Source organism: Chlorocebus sabaeus, chromosome 24 (assembly GCF_047675955.1).
Source record: "Chlorocebus sabaeus isolate Y175 chromosome 24, mChlSab1.0.hap1, whole genome shotgun sequence".
NCBI lineage: Eukaryota > Metazoa > Chordata > Mammalia > Primates > Cercopithecidae > Chlorocebus > Chlorocebus sabaeus.
In genome coordinates, this window is record NC_132927.1 from 72,384,181 (window position 1) to 72,403,028 (window position 18,848).

Here is an 18,848-nt window from a genome sequence, read left to right on the forward strand (position 1 = left end):
ATAAAGTTAGCTGGGTGTGGTAGTGCATGCCTGTAGTTTCAGCTACTTGAGAGGCTGAGGCGGGAGGATTGCTTGAGCCCAGGATTTCGAGGCTACAGTGAGCCAAGATCACACAACTGCATACAGCCTGGGTGGTAGAGTAAGACCCTCTTTCTAAAAATAAATAAATCGATAAATAAATAAATAAATAAACATCTCAGCATAATTCCACAACTTTCTTACAAATGCTCAACAGAACCATTATTCTAATACTTTGTCTCTATCTAAGTCACCACATTCCCCCTTAACGAGGAGTTAATCAAACTTCCTGAGGATACACCCTCTATCCAGCTGGTCTGGTCCTTTGGCACAGGTTGAAGTCAAAAGCCCTTGCAGGCAGCTTTTCTTATCTGCTCATAGCTTTTCTCCAGCAAGTCGCTCTATGGTTGAGTCCCTGCTATGTACCTATGTCATCTCCGAACCTTCCACAGTCTGCCCACTGGAGTGAAATGGGCTTGGAGTGAAGGAGTGGACGTGTGGCTATACTACCAGTTGGAGACAGAGCCTGACTGTGCACCCTGGCCTGAACCCCCAGTCCTCTTTCACCCTCAACCATGAGATGAGCATCACCAGCTCTAAATGTTCCCCATTAATCAAGAAAGAAAGCAAAAAGGACCAATGGATCTTTGTGTTTGCCTTTCATTAATCTACTTTATATCTCCCCTGCCTTTTATAAAAGCTGACATGGGGATCGCAGCCCTCCACATGTGTCTTTATGTGAATAATTTGAAACACCAGCACTGTCTGTTTCAATTGGAAAGGAAGCATTTTCTGCCTCTTAAGAAAAAGTCCTCCTGTCTAGCTCCCTTCTCACGGATGCAAACACTTACAACCCCCTCAATTCCACCACTCTGAGCTGCATCCATATCAGAACCCCTAGAGAGTGGCCCAGATCCCTTTGCCAAACATTTCGGCAACTGGACTCAGGTTTTTCAACAGCGGATTAAAGTGCTGTCTTCTCTCCTGGGCTGCCAGGCACATTCTTTCTCGGCCTTCGGAGTGCCCTTACATACTCTCAGGACGAATCCAATCTTGTTTCTGAGATGATTTTCTCTCCAACAGACAGGTTACTTATGGAGCATAATATAGACTTGATGTTGCCCAAACAAGCCACTGAGCATTTATTGAGTGCCTGCTATGTGCAAAACACTGAGGATCAAAGAGATACCACAGACCCTTTCTGCCCAGAGTCACAAAAAGAGTGGGTATCAGTACCTTTATCACAGAAAATGTTTATTTTCATCTGATGCTTTTAAAGAGTTTGGGAGGTGGATGAGGCAGGGATCATCATGTCTGTTTGAAAGCTGGGTAAGCAGAGGCCAGGGAGCTGTGAAGCAGCCATTGACTTGCAGCTGGGGTGGGTCTCAGGCCTCCTTGCTCCTGTCCAAGCTGCCGTCTCCTCAGAAACAGAGGGTGAATAGGAAGGAGGTTCCTTATAAGAACTGACCTCTCGAAAAGTGCTGCCCACCCAAGGAACAGGACTGTGGCATTGGCATCCTTTTTGTTTGTTTGTTTGTTTTGTTTTTTTGAGACGGAGTCTCTTCTGTCACCCAGGCTGGAGTGCAGTGGTACAATCTTGAGTCACTGTTACGTCTGCCTCCTGGGTTCAAGTGATTCTCCTGCCTCAGCCTCCCTAGTAGTTGAGACTACAGGCAAACGCCACCACTCTTGGCTAATTTATGTATTTTTAATAGAGACAAGTTTTCACCATGTTGGCCAGGTTGGTCTTGAACTCTTGACCTCAGGTGATCCACCTGCCTCAGCCTCCCAAAATGCTGGGATTACAGGGGTGAGCCACCATGCGCAGCCATGTGGCGTCCTTTTGAGGAACAACAAAAGTCACGTCCCTACATTGGCTTAGGCAAGGATTTTATGACCAAGAACCCAAAAGCAAATGCAGTAAAAACGAAGATAAATAGCTGGGACCTAATTAAACTAAGGAGCTTTTGCACGGCAAAAGGAACCGTCAGCAGAGTAAACAGACAACCCACAAAGTGGAAGAAAATCTTCACAATCTATACATCTGACAAAGGACTAATACCCAGAATCTACAACGAACTCAAACAAATCAGTAAGAAAAAAACAATCCCGTCAAAAAGTGAGCTAAGGACATGAATAGACAATTCTCAAAAGAAGATATACAAATGGCCAACAAACATATGAAAAAGTGCTCAACATCACTAATGATCAGGGAAATGCAAATCACAACCACAATGCGATACCACCTTATTCCTGCAAGAATGGCCATAATCATAGATGGCATGGACACAGTAAACAGGGAACACTTCTACACTGCTGATGGGAATGTGAACTAGTACAGCCGCTATGGAAAACAGTGTGGAGATTCCTTAAAGAACTAAAAGTAGAACTACCGTTTGATCCAGCAATCCCTCTACTGGGTAACTACCCAGAGGAAAAGAAGTCATATGAGAAAAAGATACTTGCACACACATGTTTATAGCAGCACAATTTGCAATTGCAAAATCATGGAACCGACCCAAAGGCCCACCAATCATCGAGTGGATAAAGAAACTATGATATATATATGAGATGGAATACTAGGAAGCCATAAAAAGGAATGAATTAATAGCATTTGCAATGACCTGGATGAGACTGGAGACTATTATTCTAAATGAAGTAGCTCAGGAATGGAAAACCAAACATCCTATGTTCTCACTGATACGTGAGAGCTAAGCCATGAGGGTGCAAAGGCATAAGAATGATACAATGGACTTTGGGGACTTGGGGGAAGAGTAGAAGGGGGCATAAAAGACTACAAATGTGGTGCAGTGTATGTGACTCAGGGGATGGGTGCACCAGAATCTCACAAATCACCACTAAAGAACTTACCTGTGTAACCATAAACCACCTGTACCCCAATAACTTATGGAAAAATCAAATTTAAAAAAAATTAAAAAAGAAAAATAGTCACATCCTAGTCTTAATTTGCTTTCCTGGCATTTTGCATTTTCCCTGCTGGGATTCTGTTCAGGCCAGCTCTGTTGAACAGGCTTGCTGGTTGGCAGGGATTGTGCACACACGGTGCCACCTCCCTTAGCTTTTCTGGCCCTGTTTTCTTCCTAACCCAGTGTGCGCTCTTCCTCCCGTACACAGGTCGGCGGTTTTGACGTGACTTCCTGAACATCATGTGTAGTGGTGGGGGGAGTTTTCTCTGGCTTCTGACCCGGCTGGGCGTGCTGAAATAACTGTGAGGCTGCCGAGTCCTGAGCCGGATTGTGTTGGCAGAGGATGGCCACCTCTGTGCCTTCCTCTTCTGCTCATACAGGTGCCCCTGGGGAGGAGAGTGCAGTGCGTGCCCCTGAGAGCTACGTTGGTTGGAGGAGACTGTAGCATTTTAGAATGTTCTCCGGGAGATTCCGATGTGCACCTCCAGTGGAGAATCTGGCCTTTTGTTGCTATTGTTTCATGCTATGATTACTACTGAAGACAATTTTGCCATATAGAGGAGAGGATGTTTAAAGATAAACCAAAAGGATCCACTCAGGGAGGTAAACACGCTGGACTTGCCATTGCCCCAGCCCCCGCTTGGCTCCAGGATGCATGTGCTCGCTGATGGAGAATGATGCTCAATTTCACTTTCATTCCTTTTGTCTTCTCTTCTCAGCCTTCATCACCCACCACCACTTTCCCGTTCTCTCTCTCTTCCTCCAAAATAGGGATTACACAGTTTTTCTCTCGGTACTTCTGGCTTCCAACCTGACCCCCTGGCATGTCGTAGGTGCCCAGTAAAATGTCTGTTTAGCCAATGAACGAGATAACAATTGAACAAACAAATTCCCCATCCATCCTCCTAAGGCCCTGATATTTTATTCTCCACAGCAGAAAGGAATTTAATCTGATTAAGAGGCTGCTAGCCCACACAGGGGACATCCATTTGGTTCCAATGACACTGCTGAATCACTTGAAAGATGCTATCGAGTTAATTGGGGTAGAATAAATACTAATTTATAGCAATCTTTGCCAGCTATTCCCCAAGGGAAAATTTTTAAACTCCCCGTCCTCTTGCTTTGCTTGACTGCTGAGATCCAGTGAGAGTGGCCTGAACTTCTCATAGCTGAACCAACAGAGGCACAGACTCCTCCCCCCTATCCCCACCTCAGGAAGCCACAGCCAGGTGGAGGAGCTCCTCAGGTACAGACAGGGAGGTGGGGCATCTCAAACTGGCCTTGGCTGTTTCTTCTTAAGGTTCTTAGCCAGCCTCCTCTGAATGCAAGCTGTGGCCTGGGGCTTGTCCCAGTCCCCTGAGTTCTTACCATGGACCATGGGATGCATATGGAGGACAAGGTCCCCAGGGCCCTGGACCACACCATCTGGGCCTTTCTGTCTCCCCAGGGCAAGTGCTTCCTCCATTATTGCTAATCTAAGATGATGTACTCTGATGAGACAGCGTTTTCTCCCCCTGCGTTGTGCTGAGTTACTATGGCAACACTTTCAGAAGAGGTGAATTGGCTTTTTCCTCTTAATTCTGAAATGCTCTCAAGCTTTCCAAAAATATCCTTATTTCCTTGGGTCCTACATGTCGGACACACAGAAAATACAACCATCTCCTCTGCCATGTATATGTTATATCAAGTAGCTCAATGCACAGCTATTGATTGGGTATACTTTTTTTAATAAAAAATATTTTTAGTATCTGCTCTATGTCAGTAGATGTGCTAGGCACTGGGATTCAAAGAGAAGTTGGACTCAACTCATATCCTATAAGTGCTCACAGCCCCTACGAAAAATAGATAATACACAGCTAATTATAATGTAACATAAGGACACATCTAACTATAAGATAATGTAATATAACATAATATATTATAAAGTAATATAATATAATGTACTATAATATATGCAATGTAATAAATATAATGTAATGTAATGAATATTTTGTCAGTTCTAGGAATAAATTAGCATAGGACCCCAGTAGAGAAAGCTGTTAATTCAGCCTGGAGTGAGGAGGGTTAGGAGTCGGTAGATCTGGAGTTTGATTCCTGATCAGTTACATACGAGCTGTGCCAGCTCAGGGAAATGAACATCCCTCTCTGAGCTCTAATCCTCCATCTCATCCTGAGCTGTTGTGAAAATGAGGGGACACCACAAAGTTACAACAGCCAGTCCTGGAGCAGCTGTTACTCGAAAGATACTGCTCCTCCCTGCCCAGGTGCCAGGGCGCCCAGAAGGGGCTCAGGAGAGGACGTGAGCATAGATAGAGGGACCCGCAGGCAGCGAAGAGGCAGGCCAGTACTTCCGTCAAAGGCAGTCGTGCCAGCAGCAAGGCGGCCACGTGAGCACACCTGACACATCAGTTCGGGGGGAGATAGGACAGCCAGTGTGGCCAGTGCAGGGAACTGGATCTGAACCCATTGCCATCCCTGGGCTCTGGGTGGGACCCCTTTTGAAAGCTTCAGCTGAACCAGAAAGATAGCACAGTGGTAAAGTGCTTGCAAGGGAGTCACCGCAACAAACACGAACACTGCTCTAAAAATTAGCATGCACTTTGGGAGGCCAAGGCGAGCCGATCACCTCAGGTCAGGCGTTTGAGTCCAGCCTGACCAACATGGAGAAACCCCACCTCTACTAAAAATACAAAATTAGCTGGGCGCGGTGGTGGGCGCCTGTAATCCCAGTTACTTGGGAGGCTGAGGCAGGAGAATCGCTTGAACTGAGGAGGCAGAGGTTGCTGTGAGTGGAGATCAGACCATTGCATTCCAGCCCGGGCAACAAGAGCAAAACTCTGTTTAAAAAAAAAAAAAAAAAATTAGCATGCACTCAGCATAGATCCCAGTGTCATTGTGCCTGGTCACATTTGGAGTGCCGTAGGTTGCCCTCTACCTTCCACCAGCTTAGATGCTCTTTGAGGGAAGAAAGCAGCCCTCTTTGTCCTACGCAATGTAAGGACATGCAGGTGGCCACTTACAGGGGTTCCAGAGAGGGTGATGTCTTCTTTGCCATGTGTGCCTGCGTCCTCGCCTGTCAAACAAGGGTGACAATAGTACCCACCTCATAGGGTTGCGATAATAAAAACCCAATCATGCCTGTAATGTGCTCAGCCCATACCTGGCATAGAGCAGGCTCTCAATAAATATTAGCTTTCATTTTTATTTCATCCACCTCATTGTAAATTGAGACTCTCCAGCATGAAAACATTAGCCAAGGAGAGTGGCAAGTACTGATATCCAGTAGCAAATCTTGCCCTTAACTGCAGCCTGCATGGGCGAGCAGCACAGAAAGGCTTGGGAGCTCCCTGTGCATTGGAAAGCTTAATGAAAGGGCAGATTATGTTTTTTCAGCAAAACAGCCAGATTTGGAGGCCAATTCTCTGCAGGATGTCACCCCAACATGTTGCAGGGCTGGGCAAGTTAACGAGAAAGCCTTTGGGGTTTGGGGATCGGAGGAGGCCTGGACGCCATTCCCAGGTGTGTGATGTGAGTGATCTTAGGCGGGGTGCTCCGTGCCCCGTCCAGCAGGCACTCACTGTAGATGTGTGGGTGCTGATTCCAGCCTTCAGCCCCCTGTCTGTAGAAAGAGGCAGACCCCACTCACTGGTAACCTCTACAGGGAGTAGAGAAGAATTTCTCACTTCCAGATGCGACCAAAGCAGGGACTCTTTGGAGCTCTCTATCTCCACCTCCATCAGGATGAGCACACGGACCACATAGAGAGCAGCAGCCGCTTAGTACCCCCGGGAGAAAAGCTTCGCCACATTCATCAGCAAAAGCCTATGTACCTGGCTTCTGTGCAAAATTCTGCCCATTAGCTCTTGTCACCTTTAGCACGTGCTGTGCTCCAGGCACTGTGCTGAGCACCAGGGGACTGTGATAGTTCATTTAAGGTGTCAACTTGGCTCCACCCTGGGATGCCCAGATTGGGTGTGTCCATGACAGTGTTTCTGGATGAGGTCAGCGTTTGAATCCGTGGACCCAGTAAAGCAGATGATCCTCCCCAATGTGGGTGGCATCAACCAGTCCACTGAGGGAGAAGGAAAGAGGAATTTGCCCCTTTTGTCTCCTGCCTGCCTGCTTCAGCTGAGACACTGGTCTTCTGCTCCTGGATTGGGTTTTACCACCACAGCTCCTCTGGTTCTCAGGCCTTTGGACCTAAGACTGAATTATGCCACCAGCTTCCCTGGGTCTCCAACTTGCTGGTAACAGATGGTGGGGTTTCTCAGTTTCCATAATTGCGTAAGCCAATTCCTCATAATCTCTTCATATATGTATGTATGTGTGTGTGTATATATATATGCTATTGGTTCTGTTTCTGTACATATATATATTAAGTATATATATATGAACCATATATATACATATTGGTTCTGTTTCTGTTTCTCTGGAGAACCTGGACTAATACAGATTTGGTAGAGACTATTGATTTATATAATCCTAGAATATTGCAAAGTATACCATGATACTCAGGCAGTTTGAATTTAGTTTCTGGTTCTCTGGAAATATTTAAACTGTCAAAGCCTCAGTTATAATACCTGTGTGGTGGGAAGACACCACCTCCACCTCACTGTGAGACACACTGTGATTAGCCAGGGCAGGCACGGGGTGTGCATGAAGCTGGACAACTGGCAGCCCAGTCTGGAGCTGGCACAGTCAGCCTGGGCAGACAGGTGGCTTTCGAAGGCTTCAGCCTCCTGCACTGGCTTCAAAGGCCCAGGACTCAGAGGCTGACATCTGACCAGGGACCCCCATGAGTTACTCATGTAATGGTGTTGAGGGCCTTGATGATGTGGAATGGCATGCCACAAAATCCTGCTTTTTTATTAAGTTTTAAAGGACCTCAATATGTATTATTTTAGAGAGGATGGCTTTCTACTTTGAGATCCCTTCTTCCCAGCAAACACCAATCAACCTTTATTTTTACAGCCTGGAACTTTATTTTGATGCTCTTGGCGCAGACATCTCACTAAGGAGAAGTCTTCAAACCTGTGCTGGTTAGCATTTCTTCCAGGGCCTTCCAAAGACCCCTGGGAGGAAATTCACCAAGATGCTATTGCCCTGCTTCCACTTAATATTCCACACCGAGAGCCCTGCCCCAGGAAGAGGGGTTGGCTTTTGTACTAAGCCAGGCAGATTTACTGAAATGCACCCGCAGACCTCACCTACACTTGTAGCCAGGGATAAACCAAGAGCCTGTGAGGTAGGAACTCTGTGGACAAATGAGGGTTTTCCACTGTGGAGGGCACTCAGGTTGTGCCCCTTGGAATTGTCCCTTTTCCTTGGTAATTAAGTCTAGGTGCCTAGAGCCCTACGTTCTTTACTTGGTTGTTTACTTTTTAAATAATTGATTGCCCACCTCAGTGTGTCATGAGCCGGGTAGCCATCTTCCCTTGGATCACTGGAGCTGAACTCAGCCCGGCCTGCCTTTTCTGGAGCCGGTTACCTATCGCTGCCTCATTCTTCTTCTGTACCATCTAAAGGTCTCTCCTTTTCTCTCTCCTTGAGGAAGCCCATGGCAGATAAAACTGGAGCCAGGTTTGTAGAAATGCAAGTCCACAGGGAGGAGGAGATACTCGAGGCATGTCCCAGGAAACCCAGATTCTAATCTGAACTGGATTGCAAAGGTTTACCTGAAGTCTCTCTCCCTCTCTCTCTCTCTCTCTCTCTCACAGACACACACACACACACACACACACACACACACACACACACACACTCTGCACTGACCCCTTCTACTCCTTGCTAGCTGAGGGACTAACCTTGGGCAAATCGCTTAACCCTTTCTAGGGGCAGTTTCTGCATCCCCTTTTGTTAACGGCATGGATAGAAATTATCCCACCAGAGTCACTGGCAGTTCTGAAGATTCCGATGGAAGGTGTGCAGGGGAGTAGCTGCATGCCCTGCATCCTCGTGGGGTGCACCTGTATCACCTTAGTTTCTTCATCCCTAGGGTGGTAGGGTCTCTGAAAGGCAGCTAAACCACTGTGAGTTAATGACTGCCGCACTGTGAAGGTCATTGATCATTGTCTGCCGTTTGCAGAGACAGCTGAGCTCACTCTGAGCCTTCGGTGATGTGCTGAGAAGGGGAAGCAACATCCAATGAGGTTTGTATTAGTCCATTATCATGATGCTAATAAAGACATACCTGAGACTGGGTAATTTATAAAGGAAAGAGATTTAATTGACTCATAGTTCCACATGGCTGGGGAGGCCTCAGGAAACTTACAATCATGGCGGAAGGGGAAGCAAACACATTTTTCTTCACATGATGGCGAGAAGGAGAAGTGCTGAGCAAAAGAGGGGAAAGCCCCTTTATAAAGCCATCAGATTGTGTGAGAACTCACTCACTATCACGAGAACAGCAGCATGGGGGTAACTGCCCCAGTAATCCGATTACCTCCCACCAGGTCCCTTCCACAACACATGGGGATTTGGGGAGCTACAATTCAAGATGAGATTTGGGTGGGGACACAGTCTTTTCACTCTCCCTCTGTGGCCCATGTCTCCCTTCAAGGCTTCATCACCAGTTGTCTTTCTCCTATAGTGAAATGCAAGCAAGCCCCTGTCTCTTCTCTACCTTCCCTGAATTTGGTGGCATAAACTCAAGTGTTCTGATTGCCATCATTGACTACTATCACCCCAATTAAGCCATGAACACACACACTTCTCCCTGGGGATCCCCAGTCTTTGACCAGCTTGCCATAGTCCCAGCCCTCTCTCCTGAAGGGGTTCAGGTGGCAGCCTGTGGACCCAGCCTGTTGCCACCCTGAGGGATGGTGCCACTCAACCTTGGGAAGCTGGGCCCTGGTTTGAGGTGAGTGAGAGCCCCAGATGTCTCAGCAGGAGACCAGCCCCATGGGGAGTGTGGAGAGCTGCAGGGAGGTGGGGCACACAGGGTGCTCTGCCAGGGCTGGTGGACGTCTCCTTGTGCCTGTCCAGCCCTGGGCCTTCATCACAAAGGACTTTTGCTGAAATCAACCAGCTTGAGCCTCAGCTCCGGGGCATGCCTGGGAGAGCCTTGTGAATGTGGCCTCGCAGAGAGGTGAAGGGAGACCTGGTGTGAAGGGAGAAGCTCTCTTTGGAGTTGCCTCTGACTCAGACTCCACACTGGTCATGCAGGGCTCCAGAGAGCCCCCAGGTTGGAATGGACATCAGGGTTAAGGTGGGAGATGTGAGTGGAAAGGCCTGGGACCTGGGGAGCTGTGCCACGCTGCTGGAGACTCCTGAGCACTTCCTCAGGAAAGCTGTCACATGTTCTGCAGGCCTGTCGAAATGCCACAGTGATCTCTGCTGTGGGCTGAGGTCCACTGAGTCTCGATTTGCCAAGCACCTTTGTCATACATGCAGTAAAATCTTGGCGCTGTAGAAAGAGCTTGGGACGTGGAGGCAGATGTGGTTTGGGGTCTAACCTGACCCTGGGCGCTGGGGCCTCAGCTGAGAGACTGTGCAGTTGGAAGGCCACCACCACCTCCCAGGGGCCCTGAGGACTGCATGGAATGGCAAACGCTGGGCTTGCCACAGCGCCTGGCTAAGAGCAAATGCCACAGTCTCCTTCCCAGGTGTGCTTTTGATTTACTTGCTAATATGCATACCAGAAGATTGTTTGGTGGAGGGGATGATATGGTTCTCTAACTGGTAACAGATGCACAGAACCCTGTGACCATGACCACAATCAAAATTTAGAACTTTCTTTATCGCCCCAAAATATCTCCTCTGCTGTCTCTTGCAGCCAACCACCCCCTACTGCACACACCCCTGTCTCTGCTGTTGTCCACCCCATTGTTTTTTGCATCATCCAGGATACTGTCTAAATGGCTTTTCCCATATAGCTTCATTCAGGTAACCTAATGCATTTGAGATTCACCCATGTCATTGTGGACATCAATAACTTCTTCACTTTTATTGTTGAGTGGAATTCTATTGGGTGAATGTAGACAGTTCACCCATTTACCAGTTGAAAGACACTTGCATTGTTTCCAGTGTGGGGCAGTTATGAATAAAGCTATTGTAAACATTTGCACACAGGTTTTTGGTGAACATCAGTTTTTATTCCTCTTGGGTAAATACGTAGAAGTGGGATTTCTGGGTCATATGATAAACATATATTTAACTTTGTAAGAACTGGCTTAACTGTTTTCTTTAAATGGCTGCATAATTGCTTCCCATAGCAAGGTACAAGAGTTCCGGTTGCCCTACTTTCTCATCAGAAATTAGTAACATGAGGGTTTTTTCTTTTTTTTTTTAAGTTTAGCCATTGTGGTAGATGTGTAGTGTTACCTCATGGTAGTTTTAATTTACATTTCCCTAATTAATGATGATGAGCACCTTTTCAAGTGTTTATTTGCCCTCTGTGTATGTATCTCTTGTTCAGGGATATATTTTCTATTTAGCTGTTCAGATCTTTTACCTATTTTTAAAAGTGGGTTGTTTTCCAATCCCATTAAAAAGTGGGCAAAGGACATGAACAGATACTTCTCAAAAGAAGACATTCATGTGGCCAAGAAACCTATGAAAAAAAATTCAACATCACTGATCATTAGAGAAATGCAAATCAAAACCACAATGAGGTACCATCTCACACCAGTCAGAACAGTGATTATTAAAAAGTCAAGAAACAACAGATGCTGGGAAGTTTGTAAAGAAAAATAATGCTTTTATACTGTTGGGAGTGTAAATTAGCTCAACTATTGTGGAAGACAGTGTGGCACTTCCTCAAAGATCTAGAAGCAGAAATACTATTTGACCCAACAATCCCATTATTGGGATTATATCCAAAGGAGTATATAATAAATTATTCTATTGTGAAGATACATGCATGTATATGTTCATTGCAGCACTATTCACAATAGCAAAGACATGCAATCAATCCAAATGCCCATCGATGATAGACTAGACAAAGAAAATGTGGTACATATATGCCATGGAATACTACATAGGCATAAAAAGGAATGAGATCGTGTCCTTTGCAGGGACAAGGTTGGAGCTGGAAGTTGTCATCCTCAGCAAACTAACACAGAAACAGAAAACCAAGCCCTGAATGTTCTCACTTTTAAGTGGGAGCTGAATGATGAAAACACATGGACACATGTGGGGACACTGGTTTTAGTGTTCTTTATATATTCTACTTATAAGTTTTTTTTGTCTGATAGATGATTTGTAAATATTTTCTTCCAGCCTGTGGCTTGTCTTTTCATTCTCTTGATGGTGTTTTTCATGGAGAAAACATTTATAATTTTAATAAGATCCAGTTTGCAGTGTTTTCTTGTATGGATTATGCTTTTGATGTTGGAGCTAATAACTCTGCCTAACACAAGGTTACAGGCATTTTTCTCTTACATATTTTCCTAAAGGTGTTATAGTTTTATGATTTCATTTAGGTCTAAGATTCATTTTGAATTTTTGGTATGAGTTTCGTTTTTTTGCTGCAGCTGTTTTGTAATTTTTGTGTAAGAGATTGGGTTCCAAGTTCACATATCTATCTCTCTGTATATTGTTGCATATTGATGTCCACTTGTTCCAGTATCATTTGTTGAAAAGACTATCCTTTTTCCATTGAATTGCCTTTGCAATTTTTTCAAAAATTATTTGGCCATATTATGTGCATCTCATTTCTGGAGCTTCTATTTAATGTATGTATCCATCCTTTTGCTAACACTACACTGTCTTGATAACTGTAGCTTTATTATAAGTCTTGAAATACAGTAGCATGAGCTCACCAAATTTGTTTTCTTTCTCAAAATTGTTTTGATTATGCTTAGTCCTTTGCCTTTGCAAATAAATGTTTGAATCAGCTTGTTGGCATCAACAAACATTCCTGCTGGGATCTTCATTGGGATGGCATTGAGGTTCTACATCAATTTGAGGAGAATTCACATCTTAACAATATGGAGTCTTTGATTTCATGACCATAGTATTTCTCTCCATTTATTTAGATCTTCTTTGCTGTTTCATCAGTATGCTGCTTTCATGAAGCATTCAGTTCCTGCACATATTTTGTTAGATCTGGGCTAAATATTTTATTTTTTGGTGTTGTTGTAAATAGTGCTTTTTGGCTAAAGTTGATATTGTTTGTTGCTTGAGTGTGGAAATACAATTGATCTTTTAATATTGACCTTGTGTTCTATGACCTTTCAAAATTCAGTTATTAGTTATATAATGTTTTGGAAATTCCTTGAGATTTTCTGTATAGACAAACATGTCTTCTGCAATTAGAGACAGTTTTATGTCTTCTTTATATATAAGACATCTACGTATATATGACTTTTATTTCTTTTTCTTGCTTTATTGTACTGGCAAAAACTTTCACTGTGATTTTGAATGGGAGTGGTGAGGTTAGACATCCTCTTGTATTCCCTAGATCGTAGAGGGAAGCTTTCACTCATTCACCATTACGTATGATGTTAGCTATAGGTTGTTTGGTTTTGTTTTCTAGATGTTCTTTGTCAGATCCAGGAAGTTCCCTTCTATTTCTATTTTACTAAGGGTTTTAAATCATGAGTGGATGTTTACTTTTGTGAAATGTTTTTTCTGCATCTACTGATATGATTGTTTTGTTTCTTCGTAGTTCTGTCAGTGTGGCATAAATTATATGGATTGATTTTTTTTGAATGCTGAATATTTGAATGCTTTGCATTATCTTGTTTATATATTGCTGGATTTAATTTGCCAATATCTCGTCGACTGCTTTTTGTCTGTGTTCAATTGAGATATTGATCCACAGTTTTCTGCTCTTGTAATGTCTTCGATTTTGTTAGCAGAGTAATGCTGCCTCATTAAGATAATTTGGGAAGTGTTCCATAAAATGAGTTGGTAAATGTTCCCTCCTCTTATTTTTTGGAACAGAATGTCTACAACTGGTATTTTTCTTCTTCATATTTTTGGTAAATTCTTCAATAAAATCATTTGATGATTTTTCCCAGGAGATTTTAAACTAAAATTTTAATTTATTTAATAGCTAAAAGGACTATGTGGTTTATCTTTTTTCCTTGAGTAAGTTTTGGTAGTTTGTGTTTTTTAAGGAATTGGTTCATTTCACCTACAATGTCAAACCTATGGGTATGTAGTTGTTTTTAATCATCTCAGTAATTCCTTATTGTCTATCCTTTTGCTCTCAGTAATGTCTGTGGCAATATCCCTTTTCCATTTCTGATATCAATAATTTGTGTTTTCTTCCTTCTTGTTCAGTGTGGCAAGAATTATTTATCATTGTTATAGATCTTTTAAAAGAACCAGTTTGTAGAGTCATTGATTTTTCTCTATTGTTTCTGTTTTCAATTTTATTGAGTTTTGTTCTTATCTTGATTGTTGCCTTCCTTCTGTATGCTTTGGGTTTAATTTAACTTTCCCCTCGTCCTAATTTCTTAAGGTATAGTTTAGATCAGGGGTGTCCAACTTTTTGGCTTCTCTGGGCCACATTGGAAGAAGAATTACCTTGGTCCACACATAAAATACACTAACACTAGTGATAGCTGATGAGAAAAAAAAAAAACACAAGAAAATCTAGTAATGTTTTAAGAAAGTTTATGGATTTGTGTTGGGCCACATTCTGTCCTAGGCTGCATGCAGCCCGTAGGCTGTGGGTTGGAAAAGATTGGTTTAGATTATTGAATTGAGACCTTTCTTCTTTTCTCATATAAACAATTAGTACTATAAATTTTTCTCTAAGCACTGCTTTAGTTGCATCAATGCATGCTGATAACTTGTATTTTCACTTTTATTCGGTTCAGAGTATTTGCTAGTTTCCCTTGAGACTTCCCTCTTGACCCATGGATTATTTAGAAGTGTGTTGTTTAGCTTCCAAGTTTTGGGAGATTTCCCCAATATCTTTCTGTTATTGACTCCTAGTTTAATTCCATTATGATCAGAGGACATATTTCACAGGATTTTGATTCCTTTAAACTTGTGAAGGTTTGCTTTATGACCCAGGATATGATCTGTCCTGGTGACTATTTCATGTGCCTGTGAGAAGAATGTGCATTCTGTTGTCAGGTGGAAGGTTCAATACACATCAGTTAGATCCTGTTGGTTGATGGTGGCATTCAGGTCTTCTGTGTCCTTGTTGATTTCCTATTTCTTCCTATACCAAGAGAGAAGTACTGAGGTGTGATAATTTTGGATTGGATTCTTGGTGTTTTGAATATTATGTTGTGAGATGCTGGCGGCTATAGGTTGAGTTGTTGCCCCCTCCCCCAACCCCGCCATTCCTATGTTGAAGCCCTAACTCCCAATACCTTAGACGTCAGTGTATTTGGAGATAGGGTCTTTAAAAGTCAAAATGAGGTCACTAGGGTATGCCGTAGTTCAGTATGATTGGAGTACTTGTAAGAATGGGAAATTAGGACACAGACATGCACAGAGGGAAGACCATGTGAAGACACAGGGAGAAGACAGCCACCTGCAAGCCAAGGAGAGAGGCCTCAGAATAAACAAGTCCTACCAACGCCTCAACCTTGGACATCCAACCTCCAGGACTGTGAGGATGTGAATCTCTGTTGTTTAAGCCACCCAGTCTGCAGTACTTTGTATGGCAGCCAGAGCAAACTAGTATACTGTGTCTTGTTAAAATTTTTAGAGCATTGCTTTGTTTTAGCAGGTTGGGTCTGGTCTGAAAATTCTCTGTCACCTTCTATAAGCAGTGATTGCATGTCATTTGGGTGTGTCTTGCAGGTGCACCCCTCAGGAGTTAGTCTCGACATGGTGGGGATTTGCACCATAGTTGAGTTATCAGAGCCTTTACTGTGCTCCTTTGAATCTCTTTTGTGCATGCAGTTTGGGGTGAACCCAAAATGTGTACAGGTTCACACAACAAACTTAGGGCGTTCCGTTCTCCAACTTCCTCCCTCTGGGTTCCCCTGACACTGTCTAGCTACCAGGGGCCTTTCTGTCTAAAACTCTGGCTGCAAAGCCGGCGTTTCTGCCCGCTGCATCCTCCTGTGCTGCTGCACGGGTCTGCACCGCCGGGGCACCCTGCAGGCAAAGCAGTGAGAGAAAATGGAAGAGATCAAGGGAGCCCCCCACACTCTTCAGAACATGAGGTCCTTCCCCGGGTTCCTCTGGCCAGCAGGAAGGGTTTCTCTTGTGTTTAGGTCACTGTCACTGCTGCCGTTGTGACCGTGGCAACACAGCTTAGCAACTGACACAGCCTTGTGAGGCAGGGCCAGGAGATAAAAAAGAGAAAACAAGCAAAAATCAGGGATTCCCCTCAAACTGCCAGCTCACAGGAGCCTGGCTTCTCAGTCTTCTGTCTAGAGAAGGGGGGTTTCTTCTAGAGCTTTTGTGCTCAATCCTGGGAGATAAAAAAGGCAAAAACCCCAGTAAGCTCATGACGCCTGTCTTTCTCCAGGTTTATTTTCCCTCCCCGAGCCAGCTGCTGCGGCCTTCTTGTCAGGGGCGTTGCCATTGCTTGTTGGAGCCTGCCTGGGGTTCTTAGTTGTAATCTGCAGTGAGCTTACTCTATCTGCGCCGGCACTGCAAGCATTTTATCATATTCTCCTAGTTTCATAATGGTCCCGTGGGTCCCAGGCAGGAGTTCTTGTGTTGAGACAGGGAACAGATCCAGCAATAGAAGTGGCCTAGTCCAGCAGGCAGACTGGGCTGGCATCAGGATCTTACATCTCCCTTAGGGCCCCTTCAGGTACCACCCATCCCTTCAGGAGGACCTGCCTGCCTGTTCGCGGTCCTGCGGTCCTGCCCGTCCCAGGTCAGGAAGCCACTGTGCCATTCAGAGCCCAGCCTCCCAGCAGTTCCTGCTGATTTGTAAGAGCCCGTGAGTGGGCAATGAAAACTCAGGTGCCTTTCCATCCTTTGCTGACCCTCCTGCTCTGTGGGGCTTCAGCCCTCCCCATCAAAGGACATTATGAGGGGATCAGCGTGTACCTCGCCATGCGCCTTTCATTTCTTTTCTTACCAGTGGAATCCACATAAAGTAAACCAGACCCAAAAGTGGAAAATGGAGAAAATCAAAAGAGACCCCACTCTAGAGACACCCTGAGACAGCAGATCCAGCTCTTTGCCTTGGAAGCCATGGGGCCACACAGCAAGGATGAAACTTACAATGACAGCTCACGAGCATGGAACACACACAGCCGGGTGCTGTGAATTTCTGTCTGTCACCCCACAGCACCTTAGGAGGTGGTTCCTGCTCTTATCTTCATTTTACAGATAAGGAAGCTGAGGCATGGGATGGTTAGTCACTTGCCCTCATCATACAGCTAAAAAGGAATCACGCGGGAGCTCAGTCTCATGCCTGATTCTGCGGCTCTTGTAAAGAATCCCGGCCTGTGTTGCTTCTTTCTAGCCGAAATATCTTCATCCCATCAAAATCCCATCACCTTTTTCCTCTCTCTGTGAAAGTGCACACGACACTATTTTATGACTGTGTGTTTAAGTCTATATTCTTTTAAAATGTTGAGCCCTTCAGAGGTCATGAGTAACCCTTGGTGTGCCTAATGTCTGTCTATCAGTTCCTGGTGCCAGTGGGCCTTCAGTATTTGTTGAATGAATGACGAAAGGATGGATGGATGGTATTCAAATCTATCCAGGCTTTATGTTTGGACCACAGAGAGCCTGCGAGAATTTAGTGATGAGAGAAATTATCTTTATAATGTTTGTACACTAACTGGAGCTTTCTCTGGAATTTTCTGATGTGCTAGGTCCCCCAGAGAGCCTGGGCCACAGATGGTGTGTTCTGAAGAGACAAAACTGAAGGCGTGGTCCCTTGTACAAATTCTGAAATTGCTGCTATTTTTTAGATAGCCACATATTGAGTTGTCAGATGTAGCAAATAAAAGACGCACAGCTAAATTTCCTTGTCAGATAAACAACAAATAATTATTTAGGATAAGTATATGCCATGCAATATGTGGGATACACTTATGCTAATATGTGGAATATACTTATGCTAAAAATTGTGTTGTTGTTTATTTGAAATTCAAATTTAACTGGGCATCTTATATTTTGTTTGAGAATTTTATTGAAGGCTTTGTGTGGCAATATTTGCCACACAGGCTGTCACTTTAGGCCTGTCTATAACTGACTTCAGCCTTCTTAGTATTGGGCAGGGACTTCTGACCTTAGATATCACCCCATCTAGGCTGATCCCTAGTACGTAAAGCTCCAAGACAGGGCAGGGCTGGAGCAGGGCCAGATCTCGGCTCTCCAGACCCAGAGCAGCATGGGAGCAGCACAGCCCACTGGGGACATGGCTGTCTTTACCCCCATACAAAGTTAACTTTAAAATTCACAGCCCAGGAGCATCAGATTCTAACCGTTCTGGGCCAGGATGCCACAGGATGGGCAAGGCCAAGCCGGGCACTGAGACTGCATCTGAGGGAGGAGGGTCTGGTGGCCCCCGTATCATAAGCTATCACAATTACACTTCTGTTGTTTTGTGTTTACCCGTCCTCTGAAAGGCCTGCCGGGGTCACCTCTGATAACCATGCTTTGAAGATCTCCTTCTGAAAGCATTTTCCATTCCTTTCTCTGTAGAGGTGGCGCTTAGGGGAGATTTATATAACCGTCACCTCTTTAGCAGAACAGGTGGTGACCTAAAGGCTACTCCACTCCTTGGAGCAGCTCTGCTCTGGGAGCAGGATGGAGACTGTCGGGAAGGCAAGGCCCTCTGAGGCCCCTGGGGGATGTCATCCCATTGTCCACAATGGCCCGGACCACCGGGAACACCCTACATCGCACTCAGCCGCCACATGCCATATGGTGCCCCAACACTGCAGGGCAGAGACTCCGAGCCGGGGGCACCCTCCTGAATTCAGAGAGTGCTTAATCCCACAGCCACGATCGATTGTAACCATCACGCGCGTGGTGCACTCCAGTGCTCGAAGCACTGCTCTTAATTTTAGGAAG

The 18,848-nt window shown here is 44.8% G+C and overlaps 1 protein-coding gene across 8 annotated transcripts in view; it reads left to right on the forward strand.

Annotated features, from left to right (window-relative positions):
* Positions 1 to 18,848, forward strand: part of C24H14orf132 (chromosome 24 C14orf132 homolog) — a 48,704-nt gene that overhangs the window by 16,621 nt on the left and 13,235 nt on the right. For 2 of the 8 annotated variants that reach the window (XM_037984464.2, XM_007987756.3), the window contains one exon: positions 9,031 to 9,094. The exons of 5 other annotated variants lie outside the window; for them this stretch is intronic. The gene's annotated coding sequence lies outside the window, so the exon portion shown is untranslated. Of the gene's footprint in view, positions 1 to 7,208; positions 7,230 to 9,030; positions 9,095 to 18,848 lie in introns of those variants that run through there. One more of the 8 variants, XM_073011306.1, reaches the window with a different exon arrangement.